This window comes from Salminus brasiliensis, chromosome 19, assembly GCF_030463535.1.
Source record: "Salminus brasiliensis chromosome 19, fSalBra1.hap2, whole genome shotgun sequence".
Lineage (NCBI taxonomy): Eukaryota > Metazoa > Chordata > Actinopteri > Characiformes > Bryconidae > Salminus > Salminus brasiliensis.
The window spans coordinates 34,437,428-34,457,857 of NC_132896.1; the positions used below are offsets into that span (position 1 = coordinate 34,437,428).

Here is a 20,430-nt window from a genome sequence, read left to right on the forward strand (position 1 = left end):
ATTGTGTCAGCTCCATCGACTCTGCCGAGGAAGGCGGCTTGGCTTCTTTATTCCAGGCGGGAGAGGGAAAGATCCATGGCCTAAATACTTTCGGCTCCTGTTTAGATGTCCCCCTCTCCGGTGTGCAGTCGATAAGGTAGCGGGGAGGGCTAGCTGCCAAGCTAAATGTGCTAAATAAACAGACTCCACTCAAGTATCCATTGTGAGTGGGGTTCAGCAAGGGAGAAAAAACACTTATCGAGGCAAAGTGAGGAGTGGATGGATATAAACTAAATGAAGCATGGCTATTGATTGTCGTTTTCACCCGCTCCCACGCTCTCCGGCAGCTCCGAGGGTCTTGCTATCAACTAGCATGGCTCATTGTTCACACCCTGCTAATAAAAGAAGGATATAGGCCCCATCAGCACTGACCTGAAATATTGCATACACACAGTAAAATCACCACAGTTAGATGGAAGCCTGCAGAGATGTACTGACTCTAATGTAGGTCTGAGGCAGTTACCGGACCATTGGAGAGGTGATGTGTAGTTTGTGAGGTGAATGTGCTTCACTCATATTCACCCATTTAATCCAGAGATAAAACATTTCAGATCAATTTGTCTATTTTAATAATGCGATTCCTACTCCTCCAGAACTCGTCTGTTCAAAGGGGGGTTAAGGCCTTGCTCTTTTGCCCTCAGATTGCCCGAAATGCCCCCAGTGTTCGTCAGTGTGTGTATAATAATTGTGTTTTATGTGGCCATTCTTTGAGCTCCATTTCAGCGAGGTTAGGTTCAGAGAATAGATCTTAGTGGGTTGGTTCCGGCTCCCTGAGCTTCAGAGCTCCTGTGAACCCCTTCTGGGGCAGTACCAGAGATTTATACTCAGTACTTCTGACCTAAAATGAGTTCCAGTGCTGTGCATCGCCATTACACTGGAGATTTCATTGAAAGAGAACCGATTGTCTCCTTAAGAAAGCAAGGCAGTTCAAAAATTTGGCAATTTGAGTGAGTTGGGTATTTTGAATAACAACCTAATATAATAATTGGCAGTGGGTGGCGCTAATAACTTGTTAAACACTAGAGATAGCTAAACAACCATTACACACGTCTATACTTAACAGAAAAATTTTGATTTGTTTGATTTGTAGTTATTTTAGAACTCCTTCAGAAAGTATCCCAGCGCATCCAACAATAAGGGTAGCATTGGGCTTCATTTATACAGTGGTAGAAACACAGTAGCTCACAGAAAGCTCCAATTCCACCCACTGGTCACTCTGGAAATCGGAGTACAACAGAAGTGAGACAAAGACAAACACCAAAAGCAGACAAAACTTTAAGTCAGATACGGTTCGGTTCCTGGTAGCGTTCATGATTCTGATGGAAGGCGCCCTCGCCTCAATCCGAAGCATGTTTATACAGCAGTCCGTGATGAATATATGCATCAAGTAGATTGGCACGCGGCCTTCCACATTGACCTCCTTGGCGAAATAGTAATTTCAAATCCTCGGCATGATAAGGGTATGATCCTTGACAAGTCTGTAGAAAGAGGAGGACCTCTTAAGATCAAGGTCAGCTCCAGTTCAAAACAAAATTATGCTTTCCCATCTGATCTGAATGCATTAGGAGATGTTTTCTCATCTCTTGTCAAGCCTTTGGGGCACACCGTTGTAGGTCCTGTTGTTACAATTGTGTGGCGTAACCTTTCACTATTCCCTCCACGCCGCTGCCTACTAATGATCAAGCAAAGCCTTTCCTGTTCAGAAACCCTGCATAGCAACGAGGGCTCAGTGCCTGGAGCCAGGGGAAAACTCTTTCATGAATAGAAAACTAATGTCTGAGGTGTTTGTTCTGTTGTTTCTGTAATTCAGTGCTGATGGAAGTTGGTGGATATCTAAAGTTTGAATAGAAAATGTTGTGTATGGTTTTTTTTTTTTACATTTGCTTTTTTACATTTATTTTTATTTATTTATTTTTGCTTAAGATGTCCAAAAAAGATGTGCTTGTCCTTTTTTGAATAGATGGTAGTGTTGCTCTCTGAGCTTAATCTGCTTACTTCAGCAGATTCAGGGCTGAAAAGACCTACAGCTGGTTGGGAAAGAGTGCATCTCTCTGGGGATCTTGATTTCGGTCGACTTGCATAGCAAAAAAATGGCAGGAATTTGAATGTCCTACATTGAAATAACGTGATCTGTCTGTTTAACCTAAAAAAAACTAGTAATTCAACTGGGGTTCTTCAACTCTAGTAAATACTTTAAATGAACCATTTTTGTAATTTAAAGTATTTATTTCAGAATCTAGTTCAACTACTTGTTTCCACAGTGGACATACAGACTCAACATGATGCATCAGTTCATGTGTCCTTGCATTTAGCAGTAATTGTGTACACTTCATTATTTATTATGTAGGAAAGAAGTCCATATTTGTCCAACTGTCTCCAAATCAAATCAGTCCATAGCATTGCTTTTATCTGCACGTTGTTAAAAGGACAATATCCCTGAGGAACCCTTACAAGTTCTCCAATGCAAAACTGTGGAGAAACCTCTTAAGGTGCTTTAAGGAACCCTCAAGAAAAGGTTGAAAAGACGGCAGCCTTTGCAATGAGCTGGAGTTCATTTCAGTACCTTAGGAGATACCTCCACAGTTTTGCTTTGAAGAGCTTCTAAAGGTTTCTCAAGGATCTTGTCCTTTTAACACCATGCAGATAAAAGCAATGCTATGGACTGATTTGATTTGGAGACAGTTGGACATTGGACAAATATTTCTACATAATACATAATGAAGTGTACACAATTACTGCTAAATGTAACAAGCAATTGAACTAGATTCTGAAATATATATTTTATATATAAAAAAATGGTTAATTCAAAGTATTTATTGGAGTTGAACCCCAGTTCAATTCCTTGCTGCAACCTAAAAAGTGTTGTTTTGTTTTTTTTTTTTGTTTTTTTTTGTAGTTCCTTAAGAATCTGGTCTTTTTATCACCATAGTTACAATCAAGACAGACCTCATGCATGGATTGTGCTTAAATTGTCTCAGCTCTATAAACAGTATCAGCATCAGGCTGAGCACCATGACCACACATTCAATGCCACCTGCAGCATATCTGAAGAGAAAAATGACTGACAACACTGACAGGCGGGAATGGCAGTTGTGTCGCAGGAGCTTCGTTGTTTGTTTGCAGAAAGCACTTTTTTGTCTGATATTCTCATGCCTCCTCTGACGCTTCTACTAAACCCAATGATTTCTATAACTTTATTTGTGTGAGCTCAATTTCACCCCACAATGCTGGCGTGTCCTGGACTGCTCCGCCGTAACAGATGCTTCAAAATCGAATATAGATTCAAGTGAGCAAGACAGGATGCCTGATGAATCTCAATTTGCTGGCACTCATAACTCACAGTTGCCTCCGTAGCCATGAGCTGGAATGGGAGGGCTAGAGCTTGCCAAGCTGTCACTCCACAGACAGACGAGGACTTGAAACTGACATTAGAGATATATATCATTCAAATAATACAGGAGTGAATTATGTGGCTTCGGTAACTCAGTTATCAAACACACTGACCATGAAATAGTAACTGCGGTCTGAATGTGGAGAAATCTCTGTAGGAGGATGTTTCTGTGAGAATAGAATTACCAAAATACATTTTACATTTTACCACACCTTAATCTGCTCCCAGCGCTCCCCAACACATTACTCAGGCATTGTCTATTTTATATTATACCACTCGTTTTTTGCAGATTAATTTCTGTGGTAAAATATAACAAATGAATGAATGAGTGAATAGCTGTATAAATCCTGAGACTGTAAAAAAAGAATAGACCATGAATTACTGAATGAATGAATGAATGAATGAATGGACAGATGAATGAATGGATGAAAAGATGGTTATACAAATCCAAACATAATAGCTTTGATTGATTGAATGAAAGAATGAATAAAAAATGAAGTCAAACATAAAGTCAGGCACTGGGAAAATAAATGGGTCAAAATGAATGGATGGATGAATAATTCAATACATAAATTCATAAATGAATAAATAAATGTAATACAAAACAGAATAGCATATAATTAATTAATTAATTAAGTCAAACAAGGCTGTGTGAGTGAGTGATTGAATGAATGAATGAATGAATGAATGAATGAATGAATTAATTAATGAATTAATTATTGAATTAATTAATTAAGTCAAACCAAATCTAGCAATGTGGGGAAAAAATAAATTAAAATAATCAGCGAATGAATGCATGAATGAGTGAGCCAAACAAGGTCCGGCAGGTCCGTGGAAGAAATAATAGAACAAAATAAAAGATTGAAAGAATGAATGAATGAATGCTTATACAGAGCCAAGCATAACGTATAGCATTGAATGAATGGATGAAGTCAAACCAAATCTGTCTCTGTGGAAAAATGCAATAGGCCAAAGATGAATGAATACATGAATGAAGTTAAGGAATAAATGAATGAATGAATTATGAATGAATGAATGAATGAATGAATGATCGAGTCAAACAATGCCAGGCAGGTCTGTGGAAGAAATAATAGAACAAAATGAATGAAGGAATGAATGAATGTTTATACAGAGCCAAGCATAACAAGTATAGCATTGAATGAATGACTAAATGAATGAACAATTGAAGTCAAACCAAATGGAGCACTGCAGAAAAAAAATTATATACCATAATGAATGAAGTCAGACTAAAGATATGGGGGGAAAATTAATGAATGAATAGAAATCTAGACAAAACCAGACTCACAGACACTAGTTTTGTGTTTTCCCAGGTGTCTGATCAGAGTTAATTTACATGCCTGGAGAGGCTGAAGAATATTTATTATTTTGCCTTCCTCCCAGTTTTGGAAAAAAATGAATAAAAAGAATATATATATATATATATATATATATATATATATATATATATATATATATATATAAAATGCTGCAGCAATCACAATATGCCGTTCCTAAGAAGATTTGCAGTGGTTAAATATGGGCTGGTTGATATATATCACAGAACAAACATGTACCTCTGTAAAAAACACACAATTAGCCTGGAGCGAAGGCACTAATGTTCTCCCCCGACTGCCCAGAGGTTACCACTCCTCCCAACAAGCTCATTATGTTTGCATAATGATCTCCTGAACACATGTTCTGCTCCTGAGCAGAACCCAACAAAGCCAAACGTGCCAGTTCACCACATCAACAAAGGCCAACAAAGCTGTGTCAGAGCAGTATTATCAGAGCTGGGTGATTCAGGACGACGTGCTTCAGAAAGTGCTGAGAGATTTAGTATTTGGCAAACAGTGATCAGAACAGGGGGAGGTATTCCTGTGAATACTGCAGCAGCGTGGCACTGGTGAAATCTCTTCCGCAATAAGCTAATTATGCCCCACCTCGTCTCTCCCAGGCCCGCCTGTTAAAGCCTCCCCCACCGCTCGTGTTTTCTGTGCTGGGCTTTGGTCGGGGTGTTTTGTCTTTGTTTGGTCCTTTTCAGAAGCCGTTGGAGTGTGTTGCACGATGCCACTGGGGCTGTGTAGGAATGCAGCGCTCTCTAAGATAATGAGAGACGACACGGTACATGTGTCTGCGTGCACTGCCTCATTTCATTACCTCGACACAAGCAAAGCTGAGACAGCAAGAGAGAGGGAAAAAGAGAAAGGGTGGGTTACAGAGAGACAGAGAGAGAGAGAGAGAGAGAGAGAGAGAGAGAGAGAGAGGTACATGTCAATAAGCTCAGTATTCTCAGAGCCACAGTGCAGACAGATGGTAGAGAGATGTTTAAAGAAAAAATATAATAACGTATGCTAATAGATAGAATGTCTCTTAGCATGCTAATAGAATAGAGGCTAAGAGAATAGACCAAGTTGAATAATAGATGAATAGCAGGCTGCACAGTATATCGTTTCAGTATCATCATCGCAATGTGGACATTTGCAATAGCCATATCACAGGATGTTAAATTAATTGTCAAAATTAAATCAAATATTTTGCTTTTTGATGCAAAAGGGAAAATTCCCACTGTTCTTATTTTCCATTACAGTTCTACCAGAGGCACATATATCTGCCCAGTATCATTTATTTTACTCCAGGCTTGTGTTCATGGGGTGCAATATTAATATCTCAACATCATTGACTTCTGGTGAAATCTTGTGAAATCTGATGTATCATGTATTTTTTAATAACACAGTATAAATTGCAGAAAATATATACTATTGCAATGTTGTTGTTTTTTCAGTGCAGCCCTAGAATGAATAAATGGATGATTTCAAGAAAGCCAAACATGATAGCGATGAATGAATGAGTGAATGAATGGAAAGTTATACAATGCAAAACATAAAATGAATGTCAGTGAAGTTATGAATGAATTTATAGATGAATAAGTAGATAAATGCATGCATGCATGCATGAATGAATGAATGAATTAATTAATTAATGGTGTAAAGTCAATAATATAAACCTAAAAAGAAATAAAGCAAGATCATGAAATGAATGAATGGATGAATGAATTTGAGAGTTTAAAAAATAACGAAAGGGGTGGATTTAGAAAGCTTAAAAAACAGCATAGACTGAATTAGTGATTTTCAGAATGAATGAATAAATGAATGAATGAATGAATGAATATATGGACATATGATTATATATAGTCAAACAAAAAATAGCATCAACTACATGATGCTATTAAATACATGCAAGAATTATCAGATGGTCTAAGGCCAATTGTATGAAGCCAAACTTGGAGCAAGATTAACGGAATGAATGAATGAATGAATGAATCAATCAATCAATTACTCAATTAGTCAAAGCCAGACATACGGCAATAAAGCACAGAAATAATAAAAAAAGAAGGAAACAATAAATGGATGTGTTAAATAATCTGTGATTTTAGAATGGTGATTTAAAAAGTGAAGCATGGCCTGAATGAATGAATGAATGAGTGAATGAATGAATGAGAAACTGGTTTACTGGAAGCAGAAAGCTAATATACTAAATTTGTAAATAAATAAATAAACAGCAGAAGATAAAAGCAATGAAGGAAGCCTCTACAGAAAGCTGCATTTTAAGAAGTGAAGGAGAGGAGCTCAAACAACCCACAGCAGACTGAGAGTGAGGCTGGAGGCCAAGCTAGAGGGCAGCGGGGCTTCTCGCAGGCTTACCTCCCCCAGCACAGTAGCAGGGGTGAGGTCAGCTTAATGTGATCTGACTCGCCTTCAGAGCACCAGCTCACTGGGCCCCAGCACAGACGGCTAGCGACCGCAGATAAGCGCGAATGCTAACGCAGCCCATGCAGCCCCAACAGGTTCCAATGTGACCCGCGCTAACAAGCCATGCTAATGGAGCCTGGTGGAGCTCCTAGCAGCAGCAGTCGCTCCTGAAACGCCACTTCTTATTAGTCGACAGCTTATTTCCAATTAAACCCCGGCTTCCTCGCGTTTCTCGTTCACGGTCAGCAGTTAACCCTTCGGTTTAAGCCACAGCACACCCCCCCCCACAGCATGACATGAGTTTATAGCGGCTTTTGTGCGCCCGGGTTGACCAGGCAGCTCCCGTGGGTGTTAACTCACCCCTGAAACCCTCTACCACTCCGTCACGCACACACATGCTTCCCTCACGCCTCTTGGAATTCTGCCTGCATCAGAGCGCTCACGCTCCTTAATTGGCATAATGATGGGATTAATTGGTTCGTTGTCATCCATCACAACAAGGCGCCATTCGCCGCATGGCAAAGGGCGAGTCAGCATGCGTTTAGGCCTAATCAAGCGAGAGAGATTGAAAAGGATGTATCAAGATGTCCAGCTGGGCAGAATAATTAGATGAACTGGATTATTCTGTAGCCTCAAGTCAACGGGAGGCTAAACACACTCAAACAGGCCACTCTCTACTCTGTCAGGATCAGCATCAGCACGATCAGGATCGAAGATAGCCTACAGTGTAGTAATAAGCATGTTAGAATGTATAGTACCTCTATATTATATAACAGCATGGCTGTTTCTCAGTAACACAGGTTTCCTGATTTCTCTAGATGGTGTAGTTCCTCACTCTTCGAGTGTTCTGTGTAGAACCATGAGAACCCTGAATGCAAACAACCATGGTTCTTCATATTATTAATCATATTCATATTATTAAGATCATATATTATTAATATCATTCATATCACTCCAGTGAGCTGGTGCTCCTGAGGGGAGTCAAATCCCATTACATAAAAAATGAACTATTTTAGTTTTTTAACTACTTCAGCCATTTTACTGTCAGTTATTTTAGTTATTTTAGCTTCATTTTAGTGTCCTTATTTGGTCTTTGTTGTTGTTTGGTCTTAAATTCTAGCATTTTGTTTGGTTGTTTTAAAATCTTACGTTAATCAATTTGTCTTAAAGTTAAATTTTATAAATATATTTTCATATTGTTGCCTTTGCATCTAATAATTCTGCTTTTATTTGTCATTTTAGTTTATTCATTTCTATTTTCTTTATCTTAATCTTTAATTTAACATAAGAAAAATAATAATACAACACAAAAAGGTTCATTTAATCAACCATCATTTACTCCTTAACTTCTATAATCTTCATTGTTTTCTTTTTAACATTTGCTTTGATGATTTCAGTTTTATTAAATATTATTTTTATTTTCCCTTTTGATCCCTGTTCTTGGCTACATTAAAAATGAGGTGAACTCTCAATGTACTTCTGAGTAAAAATAAAGATTGACTGATTGATTCCTAGATTGCAAACCTTTAACCACTCTTTACAGTACTTCACAGAATACTTTTGCTGTAACATTACTTCACAGAATATGTTTACATTATCTTCCAGCTCATATTTTGTAAAGTTAATATCAGCTAAGACTTACATTTAAAATCACAGGAAATCTGTCATTGGTCCAAATAGTAGTAGTAGTTTCCTCTGATCATGTTCATGGATAATTTATGAATGCTGTGACAGTGTGGTGCTGACGGCAGGCGTGAATAAACTTCATTAAGGCTTTTTTTTTCAAACCTGTCAGAACAAGGAGGGGTCAAAACAAAGGTGGACGATGTAATACCAGGAGAATCCATAATTGCAACACAGGAGACAGGCAGCCAGGCAAGATCAAAACAAAAAAATGCTAAAAACTAAGATCTCGGAAACAAAGAAAGCATAAGAGATGGTCAAGCCCTGCAGTGACAACCCTCAAAAGACCCTGACCCAATACCAGGAGAAAATGGGTACTGGGTAGTTACAGTACCAGTCTATTAACTAGAAACAAAAGCAGGTGATCCAGTATATAGACGGGGTCAGCATGGAATAATCCAGAGTCATACTGGTGCTCCTGATGACACGAGTCCAGCAATCTAGGGTGAAGGACAGGGAAATCGAGGGGCTACATTTAAACTGACCCATGTGACAATGGGGCTCAACTCATTTACTTTGTAAATCCTTCATAGAATCTGATTGACACTCTGAATCTCACACTTTGCTCTGGATAAGAATATCTGTTTAATGAGTAAGTGTAGCACGAGAACTGGGCTGGGTCCAGGATTGAGTAGTAGAGCCAGGGCAAGACATTGATGAAGCAATCCTGAGGGAGGATCACCACATACCTCACAGCTTGGGCTAACAAGCCCTGTACAAGGGGCTAGAGATGTGAACAGAGAAGGCAACCGTGGCTGAAGAACAAAGGTGTCAAAAGTATTCCCATTCATTACTAAGGTAGAAGTGAGTGGAGATACTAGGGTTTAAAAGACTTCTGTAGAAGCTGAAGTATCAACTTAAGCTTTTTACTCCAGTAAAAGTGTAAAAGTACTGGTTCAACAAAACCAGAACATGGCAAACAAGAGGGCGAACCAAAAACGAACCTTGGACTGGGGGTTGAGCTGGGGGACCAGCTACTGAGCAAGAATGGCTAGGACAGTAAATCCTGGCCGTGAGCAAGCGAGCCTCGCTGATGACTTGATTGGCAGGGTGACCTGCTCCTGAACGTGAACACTGAGCAGAAGCTGGCCTCAACACACTAAGCCAAAGGAGTCAGAAGAGTAGGGTCAGCACAACAAAGAACCAGGGTCAGTTATGGAGACCAGAGGTGCAGTGTCAAGACCAGAGGCTATAAGCCAAAGCGCTTGGGAGCGGGTGTTGGACCTTGCGATGTAGACCACTGATGCACTCGTTGAGACCATGGCGGCAGAGACAGGAACCACAAGTCAGCAAAGCTTAGAGACTTTACAAGTGGGTGCCAAGAGGAATTCTTTGGAGCACTAAAAGGAAAACACGATATATAACATATTTCAAGGGAAGTTTAAAGGAAGCTTTATATGAATTAAAGGTTTTGGAAGGTCCAATGGTGGATCTTAGATGTTATGTCCAACATACTTTCAAGCTGCAACCATATAGGAATCCTTATTTTATAAAGAGTGTGAGAGAGACACTTACAACTAGAGTGGTCGGAGTGGCCGTTGAAAATGAGAGAGATAGCACATCAGTTCTGCCACTGAGGGTCACTTCAGAAAGGGCTCTTCTTTAAAGCTTTCATCTCAATTACCAAACTGTACTGGGAGAATGCTTGTGAGACCACCAACACTCTGTATGAACTCTTTGTGAACCACATGATCTCGTTCATCCCCCTATAAAGGATGGCATCCTGTTGCCAACTAGAATCAGGGATTGCACTGATGCCCGTCAGTCTTGGTGGGGTGAACCAGCAAGGTGTGTAGTGTTAAAAGCAGGATTTGAGAAGCAAGTGGGCTTACTGGCATATTAGCAGTCGTAGACTGGACGTAGAGGAACATGGGGTGGTCGTCACAGTTGCCTGAATTGAATCCCATTGGTGAAAGTCTTTGGTGAGATGTGAAGAAGGCGGTTGCAGCAGCAGCAAACCCAAGAATATTAGGAGGCCACTGCTCACGAAGAATGGGCTAAGATTCCTCCGGGACGCTGCCAGAAGCTGGTGCCTGGCTGTGCATCAGGTTTACAGCAGGTTGCTCTAGGGTTCTCTACTAAGGATGCTTGTGATGAAGGGGTTGAATAATTCTGAGACTGCAGTCGTCATTAAAAGTGGTGTTTTATGTAGAATTTGGAGAAAACACTTGATTTATTAGTTCTTGTTTGATCATTTTCAGTGCAACTGTATGTTAGGGCCATTTTCTCATTTATTTAGGGCCAAGTTTCTCTGCCTTGAATTTTCAAGAAAGAGATATTTTTGCTTCTGTAATGGAGAAAGAAAGAGTGATCAGTGAATTGCAGCTGATGTCTGTTGGGATTTCAAAGTTTGTACAAACAATCTCGACTGAGACTTAGAATAGATACTGTGTCTCCTGGGATGTCTCTGATGTAGCTCTGATTCCCAGCTGTGCTTCATTGAAATCCATTGAAATCAGCCTCAGTTTCTTTCCTATGACATCTTCATGAGCTCAGATTGGTATTAAATTTATGACATGTCTTAAGATGAATTCGAACAAAATTGGAAGTCAACAATGGGCAGTCGGAGGTGGTAGAGGGCTCTCGCAAGAACAAAGCTTATTAGGACAGCTCCAAACAATGAGATAGAGAATAAGATTTCTCTGTCTTTGTTTTTTTCAAGAGGGACCCTTTCTCACTTCCCTGTATCTCTAATGGAAGAAGAATAAGCCTCTCTGATCAGTGAATCCACCCGTCGATGTCTGCGGGGATGGAAACCAGAGGAAGGGATGAGATGAACTTGATTTCGGCTGTCTTTATTCTCAAATCCCTGTAATACAGGGCTAAGAGGAATGAAAAAAGAGAGAAGGAGAACATGCTGTGATTTCTCCTCACACAGGTCGAGTTGTGCTCCTTTCGAGTGGCGACGATGAATCAGTTTCCGGGCCAGAAATCAATGTGGCTCTTTCGAGGGCCTTTTTAACCTCTGTCTCTTATTGCGGTCTTGTCATTTTGATGGCGGCGAAAGGAGAGAGTATGTCTTGCTACATCAAAAGAGTCAAACTCTGAACACTAAAGATATTTTTTGGCTGAAATAGCGCATTCTCAGCACAGTATAGGAATCAGTCTTCAAACATTTCAGAACTTGATCGCAGTTCAGCAAATTCTGAATTTGTTGGTGCACATGTTTTTCCCTTGAAGAGACTGCCAGCATTTTTTCCTCTACTGGGCTTCAGACCCAGCTGGCTGGCATGAAGCACCTGCACTTCTTTCTAGAAGCTAATGGCTTCTGTATACAGTGTAGTATAGCTGCACCACATGTGGTTGGATGCCATATCAGCAGGCCAGCACCTTCATTTTCAAACAGGTAATTGAATGATGTGGTCAAAACACGGCCTTGCAGTTCTGAGCAGGCTGCATCGGCCCCCAAACCCTACCTTTATTTTCCATGACTTTGATTCATGTATCCTCTGATTGTGACTGATAGGAAATGCTTTAGAATATAACCTTAACAAAATAAACAACAGGGAAAGTTAGCCGTACGGTTCTCTTGCAGCATGGAGTTGAACTTCTACCTTAAAATCGCAGTTATGTTCTGCCTCCTGTAAGTTCTGAAAATTCAGTAAGAAGCTGGAGAATAACTTCAGCTGTGTCGAACATCTCCACGTTTTGAATGTCCAGAAGCACAGCCAATAAAACAGAACATCTCTGTGCTATTTTAGCGACTAACAAAGGAAGGAAGGACGACTCAGGTGTGTATATTGAGGACGACGCTAGCACACTTTAGTTTAAATAAGCCGTTAAATAGCCCAGCTGTTGGTGTGTTTTAATGACTGTTTGCTGGGGGGGGGGCAGGTTAGATGAACTAGCGGAGTTGAAGCTAATTGCTGCATCACATTCGTAGCTTAGGAAAGAGGCTGGGTGCACAGGAAGGCATTCTCTTTATCAAGGTAGGTGATGTCAACATATTGCTAACTCTGATTGGTTCTTTGAAAGTTAGTCCCGCCCAACTGAAATCCAACAGATTAAAACCTACGGAATAATAGTTAGTAAAATCTCATATGTAAGTCATTTTACGGCTTAGGGTGCAGATAAACCAAGCCCAACACTTCCTTCACGCTAGACAATGAAGCTCACCATAGGTCTTACTGTGCCCTACGCCATATTGGCAAGACTGAATAACCTTAATGAAGATCTGGCTGTGGTTTGAGGCATGTCTTTATGGTTGTAGTGAGAACCTAAAGAAGCAAAATTTGGACACAAAATGTGTCTAGACCTGGAATAAGTGGAGGATTATGGCTAAATGTGAAGGATTTACTAGAACAATAATATATAGGGCTAATAATATATAGGGCTGCAGATTGTCCAGCCTGGTTATAGAAGAACAGTGATGGACAGCTGAGAAGTGAACTGTGAACACAGTGCACCCAAGTCAAGCCATTACTTCAGTCATGTTGGAGACATTTGCCAGAGTCGTGACTCATAAAGCAAAAGCATTTCAGTCTTATCCATTCACTCGTCTTCTTGTGCAAAGGCCACTATTACATATGATAATGTGTGACTTGAGCAGAATATTAGTCATGCAGTATTTGTCTCTGAAGGCTCCACAAACAGTGCGTACCACTCCAGTAACGCGGAGCGACTCCAGTGTGAGGTTTAGCGCGGCGAAGGTTAGCAACGTGGTTAATTCGGATGGGGGTTTTATTTAAGCTTTTCTTACCACTTCATTGGTATGGAGTCTAGCAAAATCACCCTCAATTCATGCAATTCCAATAAAATCTTTGTGAGGTCAGGTTGGCCTTAAATTCACTACATGACTCATTAAAGATAAATGCAACTAAATTTTGCAGTCAATAATTCATGAACAGGATGGACCCGATAGCACTGCTCTATAAAATATGAAGTGCACCTTGCTGAGGTCAAACAGAAGAATGAAAAATCTATTCCCCCCGTTTGCCCCATTTTATTTTCACAGCATGGCCATTGATATTCGTGAAGCATTGCGGAGCCCAGCTCGGGCTTAACGAGGGGATCTAGGCGATAAATGATCAAATGGGAGGACAGCTATTGTCCTTGAACTGCCTAATGGGCTACTAATAGTACTCAGTGTCAAGCTTGATTTTACAAGAGTGTCCAGAACACAAAGTTTCTTCTTCGTCCTTTTTATTTATTTATTTATTTTATTTTAAAAAAGAAAAAGAAAAAAAAAAGCCAACCCTTACTGTCTTCTTTATCCTCCGCAGCCTTCATTAGCAATTCTAAGCCAGTGTTTGCATAATCACCTTGCCTCTGTCTTTTCCTGGCCCGCATGGAGAGCCTCATTAGTGTCTTTCCTTTCAGATGGACAGAGGGGAAGAGAGTGTGAGAGTAAAGTGATTTACAGGGCAGGAGAAGGAGAGAGGCGCTGGAATACAGACGTTCCAGATGTGCTTGTAGACTTCCTGTCCCCTGTCACTGGGGGATACTCCATCCAGTGTAAAAAAGGATATAATGATTTTGTGAAGTTTGGCTGGGCTGAGTTCCTGCTTGCTCGAGACGTGTTAAGTGTCAGTCCAAAAATATGTTGGAGAAAGACAAGAGGCAGAGAACCAGCCAACCTGTCACAGTATCATATTTCTGGGGGGGATTGGCTGGGGGGGATGGGGGTGCATGGCCATCCAACTTTTTTAGTTTTACCTGAACTGATATCGAAGAGGTTTTAGTAATTAGTAAATGAACCTCTTAAAAAGTGTTATTACAAACTTCTGTTACCAGTGAATTGCCCCAATAGTTTGTACAGAAGTCCCTGTAGTTACTGAGTAATAAGCCTTAGTGTGTGATAAGCATTGGAGTATTAAGGGGTTAAGTAGTATTCAGTACAGTACTGTTCGGAATATGAAAATATGAAAATATGAGGGGATACAAGGGATTTCTTGAGAATATGGTAATTCTTGTTCTCCGTGTTTTGTTTATTAATTGCAGTGTATATGTCCCCCTTTCCCATCCCTGTTTTTACTCTTAAGAGGTCTGGAGTGCCGTTTTCCATCAGGATTTCAATGCAGTCAAATAAAATAATAAATATTGTTTATTAACCAATCAATTATGTTTATATTAAGGCTGGGAATATGATACATATTATAATACAGAGGTTACCATTGTATATATACAATTTCAGGAAAACTGTCATAATACGTACCTTCAGAAGAAAAGTTTTTTGGACTTTTTAATCCAATCAGAACAGTGGAATCATAAGACACAACACTGCCATCTAGTGGTCGAGGTTTAAACACACCTCAAAATGAACCACTGTCTGCCAACAGTCGTTTCATATAAACTTATTATTATGAAAAATTAATACTGTGTTTTGGGGAATCAGTGCACTATTGCAAAACACAATATTATGATACTCTAATTTATAATAATATTTTCTTCAATGCCTTGTTAGTATATGGCTTAAATATGGTTTACATTCTGTGTTGCACTTATATGTTTGTTCATATGTCAATGTCAAAGCATCCCAAAAAAAAAAAATAAATAAAATCATAACATTTATACTGTACACACATCTTTTCTTCATGGATTTTTCCTCCTACTTTTGTCATTACCAGTTCACATCCACTAGTTTGGACTTATCCCCTATCACTCAATTCTACATCATTACATCTCAACACGCTAGGAGAAGAAAGGTCAGCTAACAGTTGGCAACGCTGGCCAGCATAGCCCTGGATAATAGGGGAGAGAGAGAGAGGGCCATCCTATCCACCCAGAGAAAGCGAGCTGGGGCTTAGACAGCTGGGCCACTCGGGAGCTTTAGAATTTTAGGCAAATTGAGATCATAATAAAATGACTTGTCTTTAACTCAAAAGCACAGTTGTGGAATGCCTTGAAAGTAAGGACTCTGTGCTTTCCAGGAATACCGTCTGTCTGGTTCTCTAAACTGCGAGACTGAAGTAATCCATATGAAACGGTAAGCAATGACATTGCTTTTTTTTCCCTTTTAGATTTAAAGGCGCTGCAGAAAAGAGAGATTTATTGTGAAGAAGTCGGAAACTACACCATGACTATGAGGAAGAACGCTTCTCAGTGCGGTGAGTAGCCGGATGTTCAGAACTACAACCTCAGCGGTTTCTCAGTGACGCTCAGATCTAATGAGCTTCATGATGTTAAAACATGCGCTGGTTCGTGTGTTTAAGCTTTCAGCAGGAATATTTCTGGCAGTGTAAATAGATGATCCTCCTACGTGAGATGAATCGTACATCAGTTTTTCACCTCCACACACACACACACACACACACACACACACACACACACACACACATACAGCGAATCATTACTGTAATACCACATAGCTTCTGGAGGTTTGCCTCCGTGGTGGACCCAGTGAGAGCACAGGAGCAGAAGGTTGATTGAACAGCAGCCTAATGTTCTTGACTCAGTGAGAAGAGGGAGCCATGAATCAAGCTGATGGCCATATGTAAGAGAGCCGGGCCTCCATAAGATATATTGAGCCTCAGTAATAGCTTTATGAGGTCCTACAAGGCACTGCTATAATGCCCGGAATCAAAGAGTCAAATATCAGCCGAGAGAGAGAGCGTGCGAGAGAGAGAGAGCGTGCGAGAGAGAGAGAGCATGCGAGAGAGAGAGAGCGTGCGAGAGAGAGAGAGCATGCGAGAGAGAGAGATACATGAAAAATATAAGAAAAAAATTCAAGAGGGAAAAGTGAATAAAAAAGAAAAAGATAATAGATGAATGAAAGGAAAAAATTATTATAAAGGGAAAGAAAGAGTCAGAGAGAGTCAGGAAGAGTGAGAGAGATAGCAAGTCAGAGAGAGAGAGAGACAGTCAGAGAAAGAGAAAGTGCGAAAAAGAGAGAATCAGAGAGGCAGAAAGAGAGCGAATCAGAGAGAAATAACGAGTCAGAGAGACAGAGTCATATAGAGAGTCAGAGATGACAAGTCATAGTCAGTGAGAGAGAGAAACAGAGAGCCTATTAGAAAAAGAGAGAATCTGAAATGTAGAAAGTTATAGAGGGAGTGAGTCAGAGAAATAGTGTCAGAGAAATAGAGTCAGAGAGAGAGTCAGAGAGAAATAGAGTCAGAAAGAGAGTCTGAGAAATATAGAGTCAGAGAGAGAGTCAGAGAGAAATAGAGTCGGAAAGAGAGTCAGAGAGATATAGAGTCAGAGAGAGAGTCAGAGAGAGAAGCAGAGAGAGATAGAGTCAGGGATGGTCTGATCTGATGTCCAGTTGTGGCCACATCTGTTAGTGGCTCTCATCAAACCTGCTGGACTTAGAAATTCGAAGAGCCAATCAGCTGCAGCCGTTTCTGAGCTTCCACATCGGTCGAGTGTCGGCTGGTCCTGTGTTGTTCTGAGTGACCGGGGGTTCATTTTCAGCAGCTTTTGATCTGTAAATGAAGTGGAGGGTCTTCAGCCTGGCCTCTCTCTCTATGACTCTCTCTCTCTCCCTGACTTTCTGACTCCATCTCTCTCTGACTCAGCTCAGGGCTTCAGGGTTGGACCTCAAACTCTTCTGTGTTTCGGTTTGGCTCACTGTGCTGTCTGCAGGGCAAGACCGCCTGCTCCAAACAAAAAGGCCAAAAAAAAGGCCTTTCCTGATTCACAGTGTTTCGTCCCAGCATGCACCTGACCTTCATCACAGTCATTTCTCCTCCATAAATAGTTCTGATGACTAACATGCCTCATATCTGCCTTCAGACATTGGTGTTTTAATTTTTTCATTTTTTGGTGCTATGAAGTCACCATACAGCCATACATGCGTTTTGGATTTTGATAATTATTGGATATATTTGGATAACATTTTTTTTTTTTTTTAACATATGCCTTCAAATCTGTTCTCAGTTTATGATTAATTTAGCCAAAGGTGAGTTTGTTTAAAGGCTGTACTTTAACCTGGCTAGCTCTCACTGTGAGTCATTGATGAAGCTACCTCCACCATGTTTAGAGGCTGTCCTTTAACCTGGCTAGCTTTCACTGTGAGTCATTTATGAAGCTACCTCCGCCATCTTTAGAGGCTGTCCTTTAACCTGGCTAACTTTCACTGTGAGTTGATGATGAAACTACCCCCATCATGTTTGGAGACTGTACTTTAGCCAGACTAGCTCTACACTGTATGTCACTAAGGAAACTACCTCCACCATGTTTGGAGACTGTACTTTGGCCTGACTAGCTCTCACTGTATGTCACTAAGGAAACTACCTCCACCATGTTTGGAGGCTGTACTTTAGCCAGACTAGCTCTGACTGTGAGTTGATGATGAAACTACCCCCATTATGTTTGGAGGCTGTAGTTTAACCTTCTCACTGTGATTTGCTGTTTTCCTTACCTGGCTAACCTGGCTAGCTCTGACTGTGAGTTGATGCTGAAACTACCTCCACCATGTTTGGAGGCTGTAGTTTAACATTCTCACTGTGATTTGCTGTTTTCCTTTCAAATAGTGCTCAATTACACCACCAGGAGGAGATTCAGATAATATAGGAGTCAATTCTGTGAATTCTACACACACTCGTCATTAAATAAGATAATTGTTCTAGTATAGAATAATTTGTTCCTCGGGGGGAATCTGGAGAATTAGCTGTCTTTGCTGTCAGATAAGTTTACTGTGGGGATAAAAGATCATGTTCTTAACCCTGTTTAGCTCCATCCAGCAAAAGTTCATGTTATTTTGCTTTAGGTTGTGCTCGGGTTGTTGCCATTTCTAATGCAAGATATTTCCCAGTGCTCAGAATGTTCATATATTCAGGGTTAGCAGCTTTAGCAAATTCTCACCTACATGCATATCCTTCTTTTCTTCTCTCTCGCTCTCTCCCAGCCTCACCAGGCTCTTAAATAAACCTCAGTGCCATCTCTCAGACCTTAATGCGGCAGTATGTCTCCGTTCTGGGCCATGCTGGATGCTGTTTACAGTAGAATCTCTTTTTATTGGTATATTTATTTTATTGTCGGACAGTTTCATCGCACAGATAAATGAGTCATTTCCCTTTCGCATTCAGACACACACACATTGGTCTGGAGTTACAGCTGGTTGCATCATGAGCAGAGAATGAGTGTCTGAGAACAAAGATGTCCAGATCTCCCTCTTTTCCCCACCCTCTCTCTCTCTCATACCCACACGTAGTCTCTCGCTCTCTCTCTCGTTTCTGATTGAGCACACGATTACTGTTCTTCTCCACCTCCCTCATTTATTCAACAGCCAAGATGTAACATGAACAAAGTACTTGCTTAAGTAGATTTCCCCCCGAATCTGCAGCAACACATCAGTCTTTCCGAAAGGAAATGCGATTAATGAGGCGGTGAGACGTGACACTGAGAACCGGCACTAGAACCACCTTCTTTTTGTGGAAAACTTCCTATTCAAGCGAAGTAAAGCTGAAATTAACTAAATGTATGCGTATGTGAACGCAGTAGCAAATGCAAAACCCTTTAACCAGGCATTTACGCATCCCAATGAGTTTGCATTGTCATGGGTTTATATGGAACCATTGTCTTTACTCAAGATCCCTTTATTAAGAGTTCTTGTAACAAGAGTGGAACCTTTTTGGTGCTATACATCAGATCCGAAGAAAAAAAGATTTTACATAGCACTGAAAAATTTGAAGGTTCTATGTAGAACCTACTAGAAAATGTTTTCCAGCAATGCAAGGCATCATTTAAGTACCCAAGTGGTTCTTAAAATTGTCATTGTTTATATATAGAACCACTGCCTTTTCTATAGACCTCTTAAAAAATGTTATTAAGTCTGTAGAACTGTATATTTAAATATGACAGTATATAATACAGAGTATATAAAACTGCATACATTTATAATTGTTCTATAAAACACCAGTGAAACCCCTTTTGGTGCTATATACACTCTAAACAACAATGGTTCTGTAAGTTGTCATGGTTGTATATGGAAGCATTGCTTTTACTATAGAGATTATAGGTTATATAGAGATAGATATTTCCTATAGGAACCATATTTGTAAACAAGAATGTATATTATTATGTTATTATGATATTATATAAACAAGAATATATAATTAACTGTATAAACTGATATTTCAGTCTCTACATTCTACTCAAAATGTGTTCTAGTAGTACCAAAAAATAGAAATTGGCTTATTATAATAGTGGAACCCGATTTGTTGCTAGATCTAAAATAATCTAAAAATGCGTTCTTAAACTCGTGATGATTATGGAACAGTGTTTTCTACAAAAGGTTTTCCAAATAATGCATATAACACTAATCCTAGGCAAATGGTTCTGTGGGTTGTCAGGGTTTTATGTTGAACTATTGCCTTTACTAAAGAACTATTGGGAATCCCCTTATTAAGAGTGTAGAACCATTTTTATAAGCAATAGTGTATGAAAATTATAAATAACATAAGGAAAATGCAAAGAACCTCTTTACGTTGTCACAGTTTAGTATAGAACCATTGCTTTTACAAAAATTATATTGATGATCCCTTTATTAAGAGTGTAGAGGTTTTTTTACAGTGCAGTGTAAGAAATAGTTTATATAATAAACTGCATAAAATCTTAAATGTTCTATATTTTACCAAAAAAAGGTTCTTTGACTAGAACCTATTTGGGTACTATATACTGCTCACT

General features: G+C 39.9%; 1 protein-coding gene across 2 annotated transcripts in view; it reads left to right on the top strand.

Moving 5' to 3' along the window:
• Nucleotides 1-20,430, top strand: part of lingo2 (leucine rich repeat and Ig domain containing 2) — a 367,687-nt gene that overhangs the window by 201,287 nt on the left and 145,970 nt on the right. For both annotated transcript variants that reach the window (XM_072663238.1, XM_072663239.1), the window contains one exon: nt 15,822-15,908. The gene's annotated coding sequence lies outside the window, so the exon portion shown is untranslated. The remainder of the gene's footprint in view (nt 1-15,821; nt 15,909-20,430) is intronic.